The sequence below is a fragment of the Lissotriton vulgaris genome, chromosome 6, assembly GCF_964263255.1.
Source record: "Lissotriton vulgaris chromosome 6, aLisVul1.2, whole genome shotgun sequence".
In the NCBI taxonomy this organism is placed as follows: domain Eukaryota; kingdom Metazoa; phylum Chordata; class Amphibia; order Caudata; family Salamandridae; genus Lissotriton; species Lissotriton vulgaris.
Window position 1 is genome coordinate 1,642,538,330 of NC_141694.1, and position 22,889 is coordinate 1,642,561,218.

At 46.4% G+C, this 22,889-nt stretch overlaps 1 protein-coding gene across 2 annotated transcripts in view; it reads right to left on the bottom strand.

Moving 5' to 3' along the window:
* LOC147709243 (transmembrane protein 229b-like) overlaps positions 1-21,915 on the bottom strand; it is an 85,981-nt gene extending 64,066 nt beyond the window's left edge. The window contains exon 1 of one of the 2 annotated variants that reach the window (XM_086927804.1): positions 21,845-21,915. The gene's annotated coding sequence lies outside the window, so the exon portion shown is untranslated. The remainder of the gene's footprint in view (positions 1-21,844) is intronic. The other variant, XM_086927805.1, reaches the window with a different exon arrangement.
* Positions 21,916-22,889: the final 974 nt, after the last annotated feature.

Genomic DNA, 22,889 nt, shown 5'->3' on the forward strand with positions numbered 1-22,889 from the left:
AGCCAGGATGCACCAGTTGTTGTGCGTCACGGCTCCGCCACCATGGATGCGCCGTATTTACAAAGCAGCGCACCATGGGGCAAAAATGGACAGATGCGTGACGCAGCTGCTGCCATAAAGGCGGAGCATTGCTGGAGTTGCGTCGCAAGCGCGACGCACCTCCAACAAGGCTCGGGGGTGCCCTATCCTTCAAATGCAGTGTCAATCCTTACGCCTGCTTCAAGCAGGCACAGTGTTTTGATGTACAATGGCCTTAAAAGTAGCTGAGTGATTCACTCAGCCACTTTTAGGAGGCGTTTCTGCGCTGGAACGCCCCCCCCCCCCGTGCCAGAACGCCTACATGTGGCGCAGGGCTTTACAGTGTGGCGCATCTCCCTGATGGGTCACTTGAAAATACCCTGCAGCATGCCGCTGGCTTTGCGCCACCGCTGCGTCACAAAAGTGACGCAACAGCGGCGTAAAAGAGCCACAGGTGGCTTGTAAATCTGCCCCACATTTGTACAACGCAGGTACATGGTTCCATGCCTGTGAAAAAAATTAGAATGAAGTGAGGTAAGAATACAACAGCCATCCTTTAATATAGTGAGTGTTAGACCTAGCATCCTTGGCATGGTTTCCTCTGACATTTTGCCTTCTGATCTCTTGTTTTGTTGACTTCATTTTGCTGGCTTTAGGATTCTGAACACTTTACAGCTGCTTATCAATACTAAAGTGCATGTGCTCAGTACTCTAAACATGGCAACATTGGTTTATCTACAATTGAAATATTTAATTTCCTTAAAAGTCCCTAGTAAAGTGTGCTACGGGTACACAGGCACTATAAATTAAATGCTACTAGTGGGCATGCTCAAAAAGAAGATTATTAACAGAGTGCTAAACAAATCAAACATTCACCCCCATTCACAGATCTGGGTTTAATCTATTGGCTTGTTGCTCAAAACGCCACCATAGTTTAGACCCAGCCTTATGCAAAACAGTATGGATCCTGCTCCCCATAGGAACAGTCCGCCCGAACTGCCAGGCCATTCTTCCCTGGACCAGAAACAAGCATCCTTGAACTAGTTTTGGGGTATCACCAGTCACCAGCCAGGTTAGCTTTAATCCAGTGACACAGTGAGCACAGGACCCACTGATGATGTTTAGCCCACTCAGTCACGCTGGGTGGCTTTGCATGGCTTAATAAATCTGATACAAAGCTCTGCGTCATGCATGCACCACTTAAGATGGTGCAAAAGTGACACAGGACTCTCATACAAAAAGCCCCATAGTTTGCACACACAGATGTTAATCTCTTGCTGGAAGAACTGGCAATAACTTAATTGGCCTGGCTTTGGTGCACTATTTATACACTGCTTTACCCATCCATGTTCTAGAAATACACAATGAATGGGCTGCATACATTCGGGCCACGTTCCTTCAGATCGATAAATGTAGTGGGGGACCTGGTCTTGTTTTTCCAAAATGTGCATGCTGAGTCTAATTTTACAAGATTTGCTGCATATACGAGAATTCCAATTCTGCTCTCTATATCTCTAAATATAATTAAGAAGAGCAATTATGTACATCCTTTTATTTATTCATGTATTGGTGACACAGACGTGGGAAATATTGTCACAATACATTAGTATCTTACTTACTCATCACTTTAGAATATAGGTACTATAACTTGCAACTAACTCCGCTTTCTGACAGGGAGCACTGACACATTTAATGAAATGTAAGCATTTGTTTTACATCTAGTACTCTTTTAGAAAGTGTGGTACTTCTCAGCTAAACCGAGGTCCATTACAGGCAGGCACCATCAGCTCTGCACAATATTACAATATTTTGTCATTTACCAGCATATAGAGAAGCCTGAACACCTTAGGGTGTTCAAGCGAGACCACCATGACTTCTGAGCAGAGAATATGATCGTACTCCTAAAAGGGCAAGCACAATCTGGTGCAACTGCAAGCAGCCAGCCCCGGCTCTGCTGCCTGACCTTTGCGACAGGGAAACCCAGGTCCACTGTTGGCAGAAGGCTAGGGCATGTGGTCTGGCCCTGGATCTATCTAATCAGGGCCCTCTGCCCGGTTAGTGGGACCAGCAATGGCCCTGCATAAGGACTTCAGTGGGTGAAGACATTCGGGGGAAATTTGACAAAACTGTGGGGCAAAGCAGCACAGCAACCAAAGTTGTTGTCAAAGGGAGAGTGAAAAAAAGTGCCACATATACTAACATTTGGCACTGTTTTTGTCTCTCCCCAGCGCTGATGCAGTTTAGTATGCCATGAGCCAACGCACACACCTCAGCACCTTGGTGCAAGGGTTTGTCCATTCTGTCAAGCAGAGCCTTCTAGTACAAAAAGTATGCTTTAATACTTGTCCCACTTGGTGTGGGTACTGTACAATGCAGCATACATGCAACGTTTGAAAACTATGGCGAAATTGCAACACATCTCCACCGTAATGGTTGCTTAAAGGAGGTGTAAGGTTTTGGCGCAATTTCCAACCAACAACTGTTTCTAGATTGGAATAGGGTTTTGCATCAAACCCCTTTGTGGTTGCTTGGGAACTTCCATGTGCCATTCATCCCCTTGATTCAAAGTAGCACATGTAGCTACTTTGTTCTACTTGGTCAACTTTCCAACCCAAATTCTGATTTGCGCTGGAAAGTAGACACCACTGCAACAATTTGTGATAAGTTTTCATTGGAAATGGAAAGCAAGTCCAGTGTGGAACCTGTGTCTCTATTGGACCAGCACATGCTCATTAATGGGAGTTTACACTAATTCATCCAGAGAATCCTTCATTTCTTTAGGGACTATCCCATGTGACTGAGAAACATTCCCTTGCATAATGTAGCAGTGGAAATTGTACATCACTGTACTGATATCAAAATGAACTTGTGGTGCAAAACATGAGAAATTTAAGAAGATGAAGCACAAGTTCACCACAGGTGCATTTGCATTATGTAGCCCAAGAAACCTAATTGGACAAGAAGAAAACCAGTTTTTCATTAATGAGCAGTAGAATGCTTATAAACTGTAAACCTCTGAAATCCGTGCTCATCTCAATTTTAAATATTAGAATTAATCATTCATAGCCTTGTTTACAGTAGTGACAATGTGACTGATAACACAAATAAGATAATTTCCAAATACTGCTAAAACACATACTATTCATGTTCAGTGTTACAAAAGTAACATGTTCAAGTTAACTAATAAAATAAGTTTACCAAGAGGAACTGCCATGGGCACAAACACAGACACTGCCTCTGACAATAGGGATGTTGTCTAAATACTATAAATAGTTGTATAACACAAGACACAAGACACCAGAAACCTCATGCAACATTTGTGAGAGGCCCTTAAAGTTTCAATTTGGCAGCTTACTTCAAGATATGTAAACTTTTAGACACAGTGAGAGCCCTTCAGGCACTGCCTCCCACTCCTGCACTTTGGTAATGTTGGAGCCTGCTCCTACTTCAAAACGCAGTGTTGCAAGAAAATTCAATTTTTATTTGGTCACACCCTAACTTTTTGCTAGATTTTATTGCTAGTGGGACGCTCCCATCCAGCAATGGGATGCTCCTATCCAGCACCCAGGTTATGTGCTCTGACTACTAAAAACATCAACAATTGGCTAATCACTGATTGGCATATTTAACTTACCTGTAAGTCCATAGTATATGGCACTTTTTGTACTCAGGGCATGTAAGTTGATTGGCACTAGTGGACTGCAGCACTTATTGTGTGGTGACCCGGTAAAACATGTCTCTAGGCCTGACACAAAAGCCTAGGATTGCAACTTTAAAATTGCAATCTCTTCTTGTTAAAATCGCCAGAGCATTGTCTGAAGCTAATTGCAGAAAAGTCTGAGATCCTACACTTTGGGGGAGCACATCTAATCTGGGATTCATCATGGTGGGTTATACTGTTAGGAACTGCGCCTGAACCCAAACAGGTTGCAAAAAAACTAGGAGTCCTGGTAGATAGTGCAATATCCATATAGGATCAAGTAAAGGCAAAGTGCAGCAAGTGCTTTGTTATGCTAAAATTGTTAAGGAGACTTTTCAAGTGGATCCCGGACAATTGGAGGAAAACCATAATTCAGGCTTTGATAAACAAGAAGACTTGACTATGGGAAAGCTCTGTATATTGGCATGGCAGATTACTGGCTCTCACAACTTCAGGTAACTCATAATGCAGCAGCCAAGCTGGTCTGCAACAAGAACAAGTTTAGCTCTGCATCAGAATTCATGGAGGTGCTACATTGGTTGCCAATGTATGAAACAGCTATGTTTAAGTTACTGTGGCATACGCATAGAGCATTACATAAGACTGTTGCCAAATTTCCACAGGCCTACCCCTTCCTTTTATATATTTATAAATCTCCACTAAGGTGGGCCCTAAAAAGGCCCTAAAATCTCAAAGGGCAGGGTTCATGGTGTTTAAAAAATATGACATTGTGGGCCTCATATACAATATTTTGACGCCCGGCAGTGCAGCAAGCCTTCCTGCTGTGCTGCCATGTGTCAAAGGAAAAGGGAAGGAATGTGCTATATCTTCAAGATACGGCACATTCCTGTCCTTTTCCCCTGCGCTGGGGCATAATGGGCCATGCGCCAACATAGACACCCTTGTACCATGGTGCAAGGGTGTCTGCATTGCAGAGGTAATTGTTTTCGTGCAGGAAGGGACACCTTTTCATAAAACCATCAAAATATATAAAAGTTAAATATTATACATTTATTTACAACAATCTTATACTAAATTCTGTTACTTTTGATCATGAAGTTTTGAAATAGAGTTAGCAGTTTAGCAATAAAAATGGGATAAAATACAATCAAAAAATAACAAACACTCCATAAAAGAGAATTACACAACTAAGGTAAACCTATAATCTCAATTAGAGGTAAAATACAATGTGCCTAAAAACACTAAACACATTTGTTCTAATTACTAGTTGCTCTTCATGGTAAGATTTATCATTGGGTGGCAGCCAAGCCAACCATCACGTAATAGCGTACCAGACATATTTGCCTCCTTATCTACTTGCGTCACAAGTCTGAGGTATCGATCTTTAAAATCCTGTACGAGAACTGATGCTGCATGACTGCAATATTCAGGCAAATTGAATGTACCCTTTTCCTTTGGAAAAAGTAGCATTTGGTACAGAAAAATAAAATGTGTTCCTCAGACTCCGGGGGTTCCTGATTCATTTCATCCTCACTACAACCAGCTGCCTCATGCTGAGCTTCTTCCTCACTTTGATCCCCTCCCACCTCCGAACGGCTCTGCTTGTCATATTGAGAGCTCCTCCGGTCTCGCCGCATGGTGGAGCCTTCACCCCTCCTTTTTCCTGAGGCAGCGCGCATGTCTGTGGTGGCGTTGCGCACCTTTTCCAGCCACAAGCCTCACTCCCTGTCAGAGAGGACTTGCCCTCACTCCAGGCTGCCTCATCCACCATGTGTGCCTCCAGACACTAACCCCGTGCCAGAGGGTCGCCTGGAACCACAGGGGGCCCCACGGCCTAACATGTCCATACCAGGGGTCAGTCTCCTCATACAGGAGTGGCCTCCTTTTCCTACCAGGTTACCATCAGTAAAAGGGGTCCGGTGCGTTGGTGAGTAGGCCCACACCGCTGCTGCTACCCCCTTGGCAGCCTTCCATGTAGGGTGATTGCCACACAACAACGCCCATTCCAGCACCAGATCGTGACTCATTGCCTCATTGCCTGGGCTACCAACAAGGTGGACACCACCATCACAGTAAGTGCCAATTCTGGTAAATCAATAATATAGCCAAACAACCGCTGACAACACCAATGCAAACTGCCAGGTACAACAATGCTAAGTGCCTGGTACCAGCCACCATGTCACCAAGACAAAATGGAGGCTGGTACTGCAAAATGGCAGAATATATACCCCATGGCTACTTAAGTAGTCCAAAAACCGCCCAAACCCCAAGTAGTAGTCCGACTGCTCCACTTCCCCAAAATACCCAGGGGCTCGACCTCCCTATGGTCATCTGCTCCCCACTTCCTCCATCTCCTAACACTCTTTACATGGTCTTTATCATATTACAGACAAAGGTGCGCGCTTCCGATTGAGAGTGAGATGCTACTTTGATGGGAAGCCTGCTCTCCTATAAACGTAAAGACTCCACCCAGCTTCCATACATTGTCTGCTGGCTGCTGGAGCTGCATTGCTTACTACAACACTCAGCTCAGCCCTAGCAAGGTAGGCACTCAATCATGAGGATAGAGGTAAAGAACTTTAGTGGATTTTTATCTCACTACCTCACCCTGATCATGGAGCAAATGTTCCTACCCCTTATTCCTCCACCAGCCATTTCAAAGCAAATTGTAGGCTGCTATTGTGTGTGAGGTAAATGGAGGAATTTGCCATGCCTTATTCTACCCACCAACATTCAATAGCCTTCTACTTGCTGCTGAAGGGCTACAAATCGAACAGCGAGGGGGACTTCATAAAGTGTTCATGGATATTTATGAAATTGTTTACTTTCCTCTATGGATCTACCTCTGATATCTTTCAGCCAGGGATAACAGGAATGGACGATAGAGGTGTTTTTCCTCTTGAGCCCAAAATGAGGTCCATGCTTTAATTTAAAATGAGGAATTGATTAGTGTAAATATATAATCAAGATGTGTAGGAGCCCATTTCTACCACAGGGAGTCTAATGATCAGGTAAGCTTGTGATAGTATCGTCAGCGAAACGCTGATCTTTAAACTGCAGTTTGTTCAAAATACGGTAGCCAGGCTTGTGCTTAACTGTCCTTCTGGCACTTCCACAGCGCCTTTGCTGAAAGAACTACACTGGTTGACCATGAAGAAACGCTCTTATTTTAAAATCTACTGTCTCACATATAATGACTTAAAGAGCAAAGGCCCACTTTATGTTCGGAAAAGAATAAAGGCGTTTGCTGCCTGCCGTAATCTAAGATCTGTCGCGAAATTGTGGGTCCCCTGCATTCGCTTAACACGCAGCGGTGGGAAGGCATTTTCCTATCTCGCCCAGATTACTGGAACAAGCTTCCTCTTCATGTTCGTTCATGTCCAAATTATTGTAAATTCAGGCCCACTTATTTTAATCACCCTCATTGACTCTTGATTTTGCTCCATAAGAGCGTTAAGATGCCCTAGGGTATTTTGTGCGCTATATCAAGTCAAATTAACACAACATAACATAACATGGAGTAACAATCTGCACCTCTGAGCAACTTGTTCTTGAGCTAGATATAAATAAATGAATGAATGAATTTATTCATGATTGATAACTTAAAATCATTACTTGTTAAGATCAAAATTGAGTTTTCCTAATAAGTATAGAAAATGTCAACACTGTTAAAAAAAATCTGACAGCTTTACTTTTTTCTTTAAAAAAAAAAGAAATTACATTAAAAAGCGTTAACATTTTTAAAAGGAAATGGCATTATGATTGAGCACTGTGAATGTTATCTCTTCTTGACTTACATCCAGATTGTTCTATGATAGCATGTGATTATATAAAAGAACCAATATTAGCAAACAGCAAGAATGTGCAGATTGCTTGTAGTGCAAGGTGTCTGGATGCAAGTGCCAGACTGTCTTTGCATATGTCTTTTAAGAGCAGAGAGTTAAAGCAAACGGCGAGAAAGAGCAGAGTGCTCGTAGTGCAATGTGACTGGATGCAAGGCGGACTGTCTTTGCATATGTCCTTTAAGATGTTCAGGGTGCAGGGGGCACAAAGACGGACCAGGGCCCTGAAATCCAAGAAGGGGAAAAGTAAGAGCCCATAAGTTGCCCTGGAACTCAGTGCTGATCAAATGACGTCTGTATACTTGCCCAGCCTTGCTAGGTCGTTGGAGTGTTGTTGGAGTTACACGTGTCCGAGGCTTTTCTGCAAGTTCTTTGGCCTTTGTCCGGAATAAGGGGGCTAACAGGCGATGACAGTCATTGGCAAGATTGGGACAACAGCACAAAAGATGGAGCCAGGGTTCTCTGCGATAATTACAAAGTGTGCAGGATATTGCCTCATTCAGGAGGGGTTGAAATCCATGATTGGTAGGGAGAGGAGCTTTATAAATATGATTGTCCTGCATCTATTGACTTTGAGGGCTGGATGAAAGTAGGTATGTGCTTTCCCCGGTGTGTAGGAGACATCAAGTGCCCCGTGGGAGGAGCAGCGACAGAGACTGTCAGTATCCAGTTCAAATGAGATTCTCTTGACCTGTGCATTCCCTGTCCTTTTCTAGGCTGAGATTGGTATGTCTGGGTAGTGTAGATTGGCGGTCTCAAATTTCAAGATGCTGATTCCCTCTACTAAATACGCTTTCCTTGAAGATTGTTTTAATTTGTGCTTTGAGTGTGTACCCATGGAACCGCAAAGTCCTGCTGCAATATTTTAGTGGATCCCTTTGGCATGTGAAGTCCGTTCTCCTGAGGCCTGTTGAGTCTTTGGGACGCATGCGCATGGTGGGGTTGGCGCTGCGGCAATAAGGAGACTCGGGACACCAGCTTGAGTTACCGCGTGGTCCGGACTAACTCCCCCGGCCACGCCCCTTTTATTTTATAGCTCAGCGCGTGACGTAACACGCCCGCGTATGCGCACCCTCCAGTGCGCGGCTATCTAGACCGCTAACCCATGGTCGCGAACATTACATTCCGTTTAACCTTTATTTAAACAAAACAATATATTTAAAAAGTCACTAGTAATCACAGTAGAAAAAGAGTACTGGGCCATCCGGCCTGTTACCAGTCTGATCGATGGAAAGTTCATGATCAGCCTACAGCAAAGTCCGCCAGTTGGGAAGACGGGCCAGGTTTCTTCTTAGCCCATATCCTGCTGCTTCTTCCCGGGAGGGTGCCCTCCGTGGGGTCTCTTGAGGGGATCCCCGGGCACCCCAGGAATCGTCCGGGGACCGGGGACTGCTGATTCTGGGAGTTTCAGTGACTGAGGGGCTCGCCACCATGTCCTCCCCCAGGGCATAATTTTCACCCCCTCCAGGACTGCTTGGTCCCTCAGGTTGGCTGGATGCTTCCTTTTCTGGTTCCTGATCTTGGGCGCCTGGGGGCTTCGGGTGAGCCTTCTTGAAGAAAGAGATGTTGCGTGTGACCGTTTCCATCACTCGTTGAGCTGTCACCATGGTGCCTGCGCGGCGCATGACTGTCCACGGTCGGGATTTGAATGGGAGTCGGAACTTGCTCCCCGGATATCTGTACTTCACGTAGACACGGTCTTTTTCTCGGATTGTCGGTTCTTTGGCCCTTCGTCGAAAACTGGCATAGTCATTGGACCGAGCCCTGTTGGACAGAGTTTTCCGTGGGTCTACTTTGTTCGGAGTCCAGTTAGGGTGGCTGGGGAGGGTGTCTCTGACTATCCACCCCATTGCAGAGGGGCCTGGGGCTGCTTCTGTGGTGCGATGTGGTGTAAGCCGATACTCCTCAGGAATGTGTAGATTGCTCTCTCCAGGGGAGCCTCTTCTGCATGGGCGATTCTGATGACTTTATTCAGCGTGCGCATGAACCTCTCTACCTCCCCGTTGGCTTGAGGCCAGCGGGGGGTCACTTTCCGGTGATGGATTCCCCAATCCTTGAGGTATTCTGCGAATTCTTGTCCTTGAAACGGTGGCCCATTGTCCGTCTTGACACACTCGAATATGCCGTGCGTGGCGATTGCCTTCTCAAATTTTGCAATGACCTCCTTGGCAGTGAGAGTTCTCAAGGACTTATCGCTGAGTTATCTGCACTTTATCGCAGCCAAAGTGGCGATAAATTTATCGCCCCATTCACAAGCTGGTGCTAACAGCCCATATCACCAGTTAATCTGCAATAGCAGCCGCAAAAAATATAGCCACAGATGACCCCATCAACTAACGTAAATGATATGCAGAGTAGGCATTCCTGTGCAAAAAGCTGCGAAAACACCATCCGCAACATTCTCAACTACCAGCCAGATCGGCGATGAGATCCCAAAACATGCGATAAGGTGCGCTAGTAGCAGGGATTTAACACCTGCTGTTACCTGGTGTAAAGTTGGACGACAACCTGCATCATAAAAGGGAGCCCAGCCCAGAGCCACACCAGAAGAGCAACAGATGCCATGGAGCTACTGATCATGCAGCTCAGATCCCCAAAAGGGCCACAACATCCACCACCACCACCCCCAGGCCTGCCCCCCGAGACCCCTACGCCCCCAGGACTACCACAGAAGTAGCGCAGCCAAAGACAGCAGACCTTCAAAAAACACACCAGCCTCACAGACCTATCACCAGAGGATGTCATTGCCCACTACAGGCTCAAAAGGTCAACCATCCCCTGCATCCTGAACATCATAGCCCACAGGCTGATGGTACCAACACAGCAGACAACCAACATACCTCCGCAGACCAAGCTGGTGGCTGTGCTGCATCTGTTGGCCTCTGGCACATTCCAACCAACCACTGCCAATTTGGAGGAGTCTCACAGCCAGCGCTATTAAAGTTCCTCACAACTGTCTTGGATGCCATCATCAGCTTGGTACTCCAGTACCTTCACTTCCCCCACACTGCACAGGGACATCTGGAGACCAAGCAAGGCTTCTATGCCATAGCTGGCTTCCCGGATGTGTTGGGGCAATCAACTGCACACAGATCCTACTTGTGCCCCCTGCCGACACAGCACACAATTACTGCAACAGAAAGCACACACATTCCATCAATGTGCAGGCAATATTGGACCACCGGGGACTCTTTACCAATGTCATTGCCAATTACCCTGGCAGCGTGCATGATTCCCACATCTTCCGACAGTCCATCATCAAACGGTGCTTCCAGGATTACACCTATGTAAATTCTCTGCTCGTTGGTAAGTACCAAATGAACACACCATACACCCCAACTCCACAACCATGCAACTCATAACTCTTGTAATGCACACACTACAAACTCACATACCACATGCCAAACAACATGCCCACCCATTAGACACAACAGCACAACTTACTGTGGTAACCTGCGCTAGCCATGTACATGAGCCATCAACGGCATGGCACCTCAGCCACACAATAGCAGAATGTGGGGAGATGTGGGAATCAGGCATGTGCGAAGGAGGCAAGTCACCCATGAATGAGAATGTACACAATGCCAAGTGTGGCATGGATGGGCTGGATAGACTGCAGTATGCATACCACAAACATATCTATGTCGACATACACTGCTTGGTGTTTGGAGTGTAGTGGACAGTGGACGCAACCATGTCACCCCAGCCAGTGGGGAAGATCGCGGAAATGTAGCTTGTTATGTCCCTCCCTGTAAGCATGAGCGGAGTAGGCTGGCCTGGCGAACGCCAGGCCAGTGTAGGGGTGTGAATAAAAAGCACATAGCACTGGGCTTAGTTCTCATTCGGAATGCCCAACGTATCTGCCAGGGCTGCACCTATCAGCCCACCATGAGGCCATCGCCATGAGCGGTGTTGCCTGCGATCCTGTGCGCCTGCTGCACCCCAGGCCACTGGTCCCCGAACCTGTCTTGCCCGCCCCAGCGCACCAAGGCCTCACTGCCCACCTGCCGACACCGTGTGTCAAAGAGGGCCCACCATGCGTCAGAGCAAGTACCAAGCCCGTGGCCTGTGACCTTGGCATCCTCCTCAAACCATCACAGCCTCCGTAACACAGGCCCACTGTACTCCTTTCTCGTTGACATACTCCAACTCTACGTCCGGCCTACACTACGGTCAAGTAGGTCACACATTTGGAACTGAGTCTTGATATCCTGATGGCCGAGTTCATATGTTCATGGGAGGTGTTATATAACTGTACTGCCTTCTATGTGGTGCCACCAACTCTGCGCACAGCATTCCAACCACACATGTCTGTGGTCCCTTGCTGACTACTGCCTTTGGCCCACACTGCGGTCCAGGCGGTCACACATTTGGAACTGAGTCTTGATTTCCCAATGGCAGAGTTCATATCATTGCACGCAAAGAGAGGTGTAAGAGGAAGATGTGTTTCAGTCCGGAGAAAAAAAGGATCATCGTTATGGAGGTGATCAAACACTACCAACAACTGCTCTGGTGTCACTATCTCTGTGTATTGCCAGCCAACGACACCTAGCTGTGGGCCCCTGCTGACCACTGCCTCTGGCCTACACTGCGGTCAAGTAGGTCAAACATTTAGAACTGAGTCTTGATTTATACATGGCAGAGTTTATATCATTGTACAGGCCTCATCGCAGACTGCATCCCCTTTCAGCTCCGGTGCCACTAGCTCTGTGCCCCGACATTCTTGGACACTCTCTGGTTGAACTTTGGTGACGTCTGAGTATATGGCCTGGGGGTTGTCTTCCTCATCATGTAGGTGATACTGACTTGGTGGTAAAAATGAGGCTGTAGCATACCACTCCTCCATTTGCCTGTTTCTGCCGACTTCTGCCCTCTGCATCATTCCCAGGAGGCCACCTTCCACTGTCCCCTGCAATCCTCGGCGACATTCACCTTTGATATCGACGAGGACCCGCTCAGCTCACATGGCCCTACCTCAGTGCACCGCAAGTCACCGTCCCGTGGCGGTATGCCTGTGCCGGCTGCAGTGCATCCAGGGCCACTAACTCTGTGCAGCTCAAGTAATGGACCCTTGCTGTTTGAACTTTGAACTTCTGATCACTGTTGTAGTAGTTACCAGCACCAACCAGCCCCTGAGGGGTGGCTTACACTCACACCACACCCATCCAGCAGAGGCGTAACTGGACATGTGACCCTGGCAATAAAAGGGGCCGGGCGCACGTGCCTGTAACCAGTTCCAGAAACTATCTAAGCGTGTCTGTGTGGTCAGTATATATGCATGAGGGCCCCGGGCCCTGCCACATTACATTGTGCTGTGTACAGCGGATGAAAACATGTCACATCAAGCAGTGGGGTAGACCTGGGCCATGTAGCTTTGTCGTACCCCCTGTGCGTGTAAACCGAGTGGACTTGCGTACGATAGTCCAGCGTAGGGGTTTGGTTAATCAACTCATGGCTCTGGGCATGGTTAAGTTTAGGCCTTGCCAAGGAAGTAACTAATGCGTGTGCCTCTGTTGTAGTGTCGGCGCCACCCGTCCCGCGATGGATAATGTTACTATGTAGCATGCCCTCGGAGTGCGGGCTGGGCCGAAGGGGTAAGTGAGGGAGTGCAAACCCACTTGGAGTCGGGGATCATACATGCCAACAAATATGACTCGCTATTTTGCATGCAATTGGTCCGCATGCCAATCCTACGTGCTTTTGTCTTAGCATTAACCGCTACTACGCACGTTTTTAGTTTGCATACCATTACATTGAAAGTGTTAATGTATGCAAGCTAAAAACTTGCCTAGTAAAAAAAAAACAGTACTACATACAAATACACTACACCAAACATCCAAAATTTAAAAACACTACCAAAACCCACAAAAACGCACTACCCTACACTACTAAAATACCACTACACTACCCTAAACCCTATATCACTACGCCCTGCACAACACTTCCCCTAGTCCCAGTCCTGTCCCTACTCCCAAACACTACCTAGCATGACCCCCCAACACTACCCTTAACCCGAAAACACTGCCCTACACTACACAAACTCCACAACACTGTCCTAAACCCTAAAGCACTACCCCCAGCATGACCCTGCCCCTAGCCCAGTCCTGTCCCTACTCCCAAACACTACCCTGCATGACCCCAACACTGCCCTAAACCCTATAACACTACCCTACACTACATTAACACCACACCACTAACCTAAACCCTAAAACCCTACCCCAGCACGACCCTACCCCTAGCCCCAGTCCTGTCCCTACTCCCACACACTACCCTGAATGACCCCTGACACTACCCTAAACACTAAAACACTACCCTACACTACACTAACACCAGAACACTACCCTAAATCCTAAAACACTACCCCCAGCACAACACTTCTCCTAGCCCCTGGCCTGTCCCTTCTCCCAAACACTACCCTGCACGACACCCTGGCACTACCCTAAGCCCTAAAACAGTACCCTATACTACACTAACATCAGAACACTACACTAAACCCTAAAACACTACTCCCAGCACAACCCTGCCCCTACCCTACTCCTGTCCCTACTCCCAAACACTACCCTGCACGACCCCGACCCCGACACTACTCTACACTACACAAACAAAAGTACACTACCATGCACGACCCCAACACTACTCTACACCTCACAAACACAAGTACACAACCTTGCACAACCCTACACATCCCCTACAAGACCCTACACAGCCTCTCTTATCCCTCTCTCCTCGTGGTTCCTCTCTTCACCTCCACGCTTGGTTCCATTCTTCTCCCCCTTCCTGCTTCCTCCGGCTTCCTCCGTTGTGGGCAGGCAGCATAAGGAGTCCCGGGGCAGGCACACGCCCCCTCACCGGCTTGCGAACGCAGCAGACCCTCTTCCTGAAAATGGATGCCCCCTCACCGACTACGCATGCGTTGTAACAACGCATGCAATGTAACAACTTGCTTACTAAAGGCTACGCGTTGTTGCGTCGCATGCATTCTAACGCTTGTGCAGTAATGGTACTCGGAGTAATGTACGCGTACTAATGGGTGCTAACGCATGCCAACTGTTGTGTGTGTCGCAATTACCGCAGCCTAAGCCAAAGGTCTACCCTCAACCACATGGCGAGTTCAGCCAGCCATGAATTTTACATCTATGTCCGCCCTATCCTTACCATAGGCCTAGACACATGTGGCCACCCACCTTCAGCGCACAACATCACAGTGTCGTTGTCAGACTTGTGGACATGTGCAGACAGGCATGACAATGGTGTGTTGTAGGAGTGCAAGTGATGCAACTGCACTCCGTACAATGGTAAATAGGCCCGAAGGGATGGAAGAGCAGCAATGAGGCTACGTTATACACATTGATGCCGCACATTTGCTACAAGCAGTACATGTCAAACAGGAATCACAAAGTGAATGAATGAATGAATGAATGAAGGATTATTTGTAATGTGCGACCTTAGCCCAAAGGGCATCAAGGCGCAGACTAAAAACATAAAGTATATACAAACAATTACAGTTACTGAAAACAGACAGCGAGTTTAAGATTCAGTGATAGGCCTGGGAGAAAAGCCAAGTCTTCAGGAGCTTCCGGAACATGATCAGGGAAGATTGGTTAGAAAGCTTGGGGGGGGAGGTTGTTCCACAATTTAAGGGCCAGAGTGGAAAAGGCTCTTCCTCCCCTTTTCGCTTTTTTGAATCTGGGGACCGCCAGCAGATTTCTTGAAGATGATCAGAGGGTTCTCTTGGGGGAGTAGGGGCTGACCAGAGCCTTTATGCCATCGGAGCCAGAGCCGAACACGGCTCTGTGCGCCAGACATAAAATTTTAAAGGAAATCCTGGCATGTTTGGACAGCCAGTGGAGATCCTTTCTGGCCTGAGTGGCAGATGATAGCTTTGAGAGGTTAGGGACCATCCTAGCAGCAGAGGTTTGGACCATCTGAAGACGATGGAGGGCTTTCTTGTTTATGCCCCCATATAGTGCGTTGCAATAGTCAAGCCTGGGAGATACCAGGGCAACGGTTGACTGCTTATGGGCGTCAGGTGACAAATAGGGGGCAATCTTTTTAAGCATGCGGATGGTATTGCAGCAGGTGGATACAGTTCTGTTTACCTGGAATTCAAAGGAGAGGGCCGAGTCAAAGAGAACACCAAGATTCCTGGCCGAATTGGTGGGTTGGGGACAGTCTCCTAGGGAGGGAGGCCACCAGTCCTTGGACCAGATGTCAGGATTCCCTCCAAAGACTAGGACCTCCGTCTTCTCACCATTGAGCTTCAGGTAATTATGTACCATCCACTTAGAGACCGCTTCCATACAGGTTCAAAATTTGAGAGCGGCCTCAGTGGTTGGTCAGGTAGAGGGAATGATAATTTGGGTATCGTCTGCATAAGACAATATTTGATACCCAAAAGATCTCATTACCTCGGCAAGTGGGGTTACATAGATGTTAAATAGCAGGGGACTCAGGGCCGAGCCCTGAGGAACCCCACATTGCACATCTTGGATGGAGGACAGAAAGCCACCAAGCTGGACCCTTTGCTGTCTCTGCGAGAGAAAAGAAGACAGAAGATTTGGGGCACTTCCCCTCACCCCTATCCCCTTCAACCGGTCAACCAGGATAGGAGGTGATAGGGTATCAAAAGCTGCTGTGAGATCGAGGAGCACCAGCATAGTTGTCCGACCTCTGTCCACCTCAGTGCGGATGTTATTTGCCACAACCGTGAGGGTGGACTCTGTGCTGTGAGCAGCACGGAACCCATGCTGGGAGATGTCAAGAAGACCCGTTTTTTCAACATATGAGGTCAAATGAGAGTTGAGCCTCAAGCATCTTTGCAGGGGCTGGGAGTAGAGATATTAGTCGGAAGATTTTTAGGACTTCCGGATTGAGCGAGGGTTTCTTAAGAAGGGGCTTTACAACTGCCGCTTTCCAAGGAATTGGGAACGATCCCTCGTCAATGGCCATATTCATAACTTGCAAGAGAGGAGGGAGGACAGACTCTTTAAAGGCCTTCAAGATTTTTAGGGGGCAGGGGTCAAGAGGAGAGCAAGATTTGGTGGCATCGAGAAGGGGGTTTAGTTCCTCAAGTGATATATGAGGAAAACTGGAGAAGTTTGGCAGGGTATCTGAATCAGTGGTCTCCGTATGTACGGGGGAAGAGGGGGAGGGCGGAAGTGTACTGTTGGCATCTAGTGAAGTATTAGAGGATTGGAGAGAGCTATAAATGTCCGCGATTTTGAACTGGAAGAATCCTGTGATATCGTCGCAGAGTTCTTGCGAATCATTCACTGATTCAGTTGTTTTGGGAGTGGCCAAGGTATCAATAATTTTAAAGAGTTCCCTAGAGGATTTCAAAGAGGTAGTAATTTTGTTAAAATAGTTCTTTTTTTCTTCGTCAATAGCTTTTTTATATTCTCTCAAGGCGGACTTATGTAGGTTTTTCCTCAAAGGGTCCTGGTGGGCATACCAGGCTCTTTCTTTCTGTCTGCATTTCTGCCGCAGAGATCTAAGTTGTTCCGAGAACCAGGGTGACGAGGGGCTCTTCCTGGCTGAGTAGTGTTTTTTAAGGGGTGCTAGTGAATCCAGGGCATAAGTAAGCGCGGCGGACAGAGCCACAGCGGCCTCGTTAGCATCAGTCCGATCGAGGGGATGAAGATCAGTCAGGAAGGGAGCGAGCGTGATATTGGTTACGTTATTATAGTTCCTCCTAGTCTCCCATCCTTTTTTATTGGTTAGATCAGGACCGGAAAGGATACAGGTAAGATGGAAGGAGATGGCTGAATGGTCAGACCAGGACAGGGGGATCGGAGTATCGATCCCCAGTCTGGTATCGTTAGAGAAAATGCCGTCTAGAGTATGTCCAGCAGCGTGAGTAGGACCATCGACTAATTGGTTGAGTCCACAAGAGGATAGAGCCTCTGTTAGAGCTTTGGTGTTGTTATCCTCTGATAGTTCGATATGGAAATTAAAGTCACCTAGAAGGGTGAGCTTGGGCTTGCTAATGAAAAGTTCTAGCAAGGTAAATAGGTTATGGCAAAAATCGGTCCTTGGGCCAGGGGGCCTATAGCAGAGGATACCAGTGAGGGAAAAAGAGGGAGCTAATTGAATTGTAAAATGCAGTGCCTCATATTTTTCCTTGGGGGATGAGAGGGGGTCGATACGGCAGGTAGACGGGTCTTTACACAGTATTCTCAGACCTCCACCCCTACGGTCAATACGGTCCATTCTGGTCAGGGCATAGCCATCAGGAATAGCCTCCACTAGGTCAGGGCCGGCCGAGGTAGATCCCCAGCTCTCTGTATTAAAGACCCAGGAAGGTTTCCTCTGTACCACAAAGTCATTGAAAGCGATTTTGTTTTTGATCAGAGATCTGGCATTGATGAGGAAGCCAGTTAAATTCTCCAGGTGTTCAGAAGATTTAGCCTTAAACTGGCGTTTTCTAGAAGGTTTAGGGCGGGCGCGTGGGGAAGAGTTACAGCCACAATTGATGAGAGACATACCCTCACATATCATACAGCAATGTACCAGTGAGCCTGCCAACACATCATGCAGAACGAACTAATAACTCATGTCTCTCTGTACTGTCACAGGTAATCAAGGATATGCACTCTGCGCTTCGATGATGACACCCCTTCGAGCCCCGAACACACAGACCCAGAGACAGTACAATGAGGCCCACCAGCGCACCAGGGGCAACGTGGAACACACATTTGGTGTGTTGAAGTCATGATTCAGGTGGAAGGCTCCCGTACATCCCAGACATCGTGTGCAAGATGATTGTTGCATGTTGTTTGTTTCACAACATATGTGTACGCACCAATGTCCCATGGATACAAGTGCCAGATGCACCGAACGATGATGAGGAAGATGAGGCAGGTGGACCACACCCCACTGCAGCCGCAGAAGGAATGGCCCGTAGGAACACCCTCATTGACAATTTCTTCACATGAGCTCTTCACATTGTGACAGTCCTTAGCAATCATGGGACAGTACAAAATGACCACAGCCACAGCATGTGCAAATAAATGCATTCCAAGACACATTCCCCGAGTGCATGTCACTCAACTGTACAAGCACATCACTCAGGCAAGTGTAAGTGTACGTGCAACATGTAATGCTAACAATTTCATAATTTGATGATAGATGGTGGGTGTGTCACCTCTGTATGGAGAGGCTGTTTAGAGCGTCACGTATTCGAAATGCCGATTTCGGCATTTCACATGAGTCCCAAATCATTACATATAGGCTGTCATTTGTGACCTACAAGTCACAACAGGACTTCCTTTGGAGTCAATATGTACCACCATGACTCAGGGATGCACCCTGTGACTCAAGTCCCACAACATGAGCAACATGTACGTAAGGGGGAGTCACTGCCCCTGCATTTGTCCATGCTTTCACACTTGATTGATCATGGACATAGCACGTCTGTGTGCAGGAGGTGTTTATTGTCCCGCTGCTATGTGAAGGAGAGATGCGGTTTCGCAGTGTGTTCTATGTATGTTTCCGCAATGGTGCAGTTTACATGCAGACTGCATGTCAATGTACATTGTGGCTGTTTGTGAGGAGATGCCTATTTGATGCAGGACAATGGACATTTGTTCTACATCACGGATGTGGTGTTGTACTTGTACATTGTCATCTCACCATTTTTTTTCACTGCTTTTCTGGTGCATTTCCTGCATGACGCGTCGGAATTGCAGGCCTGACGCTGGTTATCTCTGATTTGTGTTTTGCGGTTTGGGACATCGCCACATTTTTTGCGTTTGTGTTTTGCATTTCTGCAGCATCGCGTTGATTTTAATGCGTCATTTGATGCGTTATCATGAGACTATTGCATGGTACCGCTGTGTTGAGAATACAACGTTAACACAGCGTTATTTTCCCGTGATGGAATGGGATGTGAAGAGTTGCGTTAAGCTAATTTTGCAATAATTATTACACGTTCTTGAGAATATCCCCCATGGTGTATTAATGATATTTGCTCACTCGAGCTGGATTGAGATACCATAGGGGGAGTGTTTAAGTTACTTGGACTTTATGTACCTTATCCAACACCCATATTTTAGGTGGTAGCTCAGTATGGTTTTCATTGATCTGAAGTAGCTCCCACTACACAAAAGGTTGGATGGAGAACGCTGGTCTATAGACTCTAAAGTACAAAGTTATTTTGTGGTCACAAAGCCAGCGAGTCACAAAAATATTACTAGGTGCACATTAGAGGGGACATTAAATATGGGGTTCCCACTTGTCTTCAAGTTGCAATGGTATATACGAATGGCTTGTATCTTTATTTATGGTCACAAATCATTGATAAGTAGGACAGCTTCAAATCTTGTTGCACATCCTCGGGAATGAGCAGACAGTGGTCCAGAGTACAAACGCATGTTCTCCCAATGTTTTTCCTTCAGTATGAACATATCTTTTTAAAAGCAGGATGTGTCCCTGTGAAAGAGACATGGTGTTACCTTTAAAAAACAATGGGGCAAATTTATGTTAACTGGCGCATCCCCAGGGATGCGCCAGTTAACATGCGCCACAGTGCGCCACAGCTCCGCCAGCCATGGTGCGGCGCATTTATAATGCGGCGCACCATGGTGCAAAAACGGCACAGATGCGTGACGCATCTGTGCCGGAAATGTGGCGCATTGCTGGAGTTGCGTCGCAAGCGCGACGCAGCTCCAGCAAGGCTCGGGGGTGCCCCATTTTAACAATGCTGCGTCAAGACCTACGCCTGCTTCAAGCAGGCGCAGGCTTTTGACGCAGCATTGGCTTAAAAGTGACTGAGTGAAATCTCATAGATTTCACTCAGCCACTTTTGCGAGGCGCACCTGCCCCGGAACGCCCACCCTGCGCCGGAACGCCCACAAGCGGCGCAGAGCTTTACAACGTGACGCATCTGCCCAGATGCGTCACGTTGTAAATTGTTCGTAGGGATGCGCCACGTTTACGCCGCCTTGCGTGACGCAACAGCGGCGTAAACGTGGCGCAAGGGCCTCATAAATCTGCCCCTGTATTTCGAAAGAATGCTAAATGCAGGGAAGCTGGCCTGCTGTCCCTTGCAATCTTCCATTTCCAAAGGCTCAAAAAATACCTCTGGAGGGTTATTGACCTTCTGCAAATGTTCATTTTAATATGTTCCTGATTAGTATATTAGTTGCATTGCAAAATGCTTGGGAGTTTACTAAACAATCAGTGAGTAATTTGCAAATTCTGGATTGTAGACTGCATTTTGTACATTTTACACCTAATTTTCAGATGTTCTTTCCAAGCTCAAATAAATATAGCACTACTGCCTGGAAAGTGAGCTAAACACGCTGCCTACTATGGTCTCAGCTTTAACTTTTGCTGGACCAAAAGTCTGATCATTAACAGGTAGGAACTACGGACCATTCACAAAAGCAATTATGAAACTGGGAAGTAATACTTCAAGAGTACTGTTCCACGTACCGTTAAATGTCTTTGTGAATATGTCAAAACAGCCACCTCCCTATTCGTAAAAGTGTAAACGGAGCACACGCTTTTCTAGTTTTACTGATCGTACATGACTTTTCCCTGAATATTTCCATTATATTCCCATTTTAGACGTTTTAGGTCAAACTCACAGTCACGTATGCGTATGTAAAAGGGTATTACACGAGCATTATTTAATGTACTTCAAAATGCCTTTGTGAATAGGTTCAATTGTGGTTTACGTCATTAATGTAAAATTCCTCGAGCAACAAAAGGTTGCAAAGTGTCCCTTCAGAAGCTTAACAGGAATTGAATTGTGGTTCCAGAAATGTTTAAAATGATGAAGAAGATAAATTAAAATTATCCTGTAAACGGTTCAATGGGCAGTTCCTCCATTCTGTAACTTTTCAGACATGTTCTAGACAATCTGATGTAGAGGTGGCATTCTTTCGTATTCCTGTACCTTGGTATAGCTTGTACAGTCCCAAATTTTATGCAAAAACGAATCCGTTTTAAGCAGCAAAATGTTGATAAAGGATTATCATGGCATTTTTGTAAACAGTATTTGTTATTCGTATTGTTTTTATGCCCTTTAGTAAAGCTCATGGTCCATCTCAATTTAAGTTTCCCAGCACAAAGATATGGAAATGAAATATAGTTTTATTCCAAAAAAGCAGGAACTTTGTAATTAGCTAGCTATATGCGGTTAAGCGACTAAAGACTGACTGTGCCAAATACAGAACATGTCTTAGATAGCCCATTAATAATACATTTTATTATGCAGCAGGCGTCACATTACATAAGGAATTAAGGCGGTCTACAAATTAAGCAGCACGCTCACATCAATTCTAAGCATATAAAACATGATGAAGATGTCATTACTTACTTTTTTATGGAAGGCCGGGGACAAAGCACTGAGCTGGATTTTTAATTATGCATCCGCATACGCAGTTTCCCCTTTCTTTGTATTACTGTTGGTAAATGATTAATATGTTCACTGTCACTTATCTACTGATTACTAACTGGGAGCGATCAATAGGGCCGATGCTCAGTTTTCCTCAGAGTTTTGTACGAATATTTAGACTTGTTTTATTCACAAAGAGGATTACGTTTAGTCCCAGACAAACACGATACATGTGTGTGAACTGAAATAATTCAATGTATTGCACTCCACCTATACGGAAAATGTGATGCTGGCACATTAATGAAATTCGGGAGCATAAAACTAAGGCCCTCTTTGTGACTGGGCCGTGAAAAAAACTCTGACAATTACACCCTCCTCACCTCCCGAATGTAGCAATACCGGGGTTATTTTGGAGGGAAGGAATAGCGCGAATTATGGGAAGGGGGAATAACATGTTGGACTTATTGTGCCAGTTTCAGAATGTTTCTTCTTGGTATTATAAACTGGAGGCTTAGCCTGCTTGAAACAAGCGGAAATCCCTTGGTAGACTGCAATTTATCAGCAATATTTCCGATGAACTCATAAATCCAAGAGGCCTTGTTACTCCCATTACCTAGCCCACCGGAAATAAGAGGTGAATCGTAATTAGGGCTTCAGTAAGTTAATATCGTTTAATTTAAAATCAGCCAAATGCTGGTGTAAACCCATATTCATCTAAATATCTAAATAACTAAAACTAGCAGTAACCTTTAAAAGTTTTTTCTGCCATTTATGGTAGCAAATGTGAAGTCGTGAGTATAATCAACAGGGCCGACTCTGGGGCGGTGCGACCGGTACCACCGCACCATGTGCTGACTTCGGAAGGCGTCGTGTTTTCAAGCATATTATGATTTTAAAAGCACCAACTGCCTCGTTTCTTGCCCCCAGCAATTTCCAGGCAGCAATAAAAATGCCAAAGATAACGCTGGTGATTAATGGACCTGCTGGAGAACAAATATACCATTGCTAGGCAGGTCTACCTGGCCTT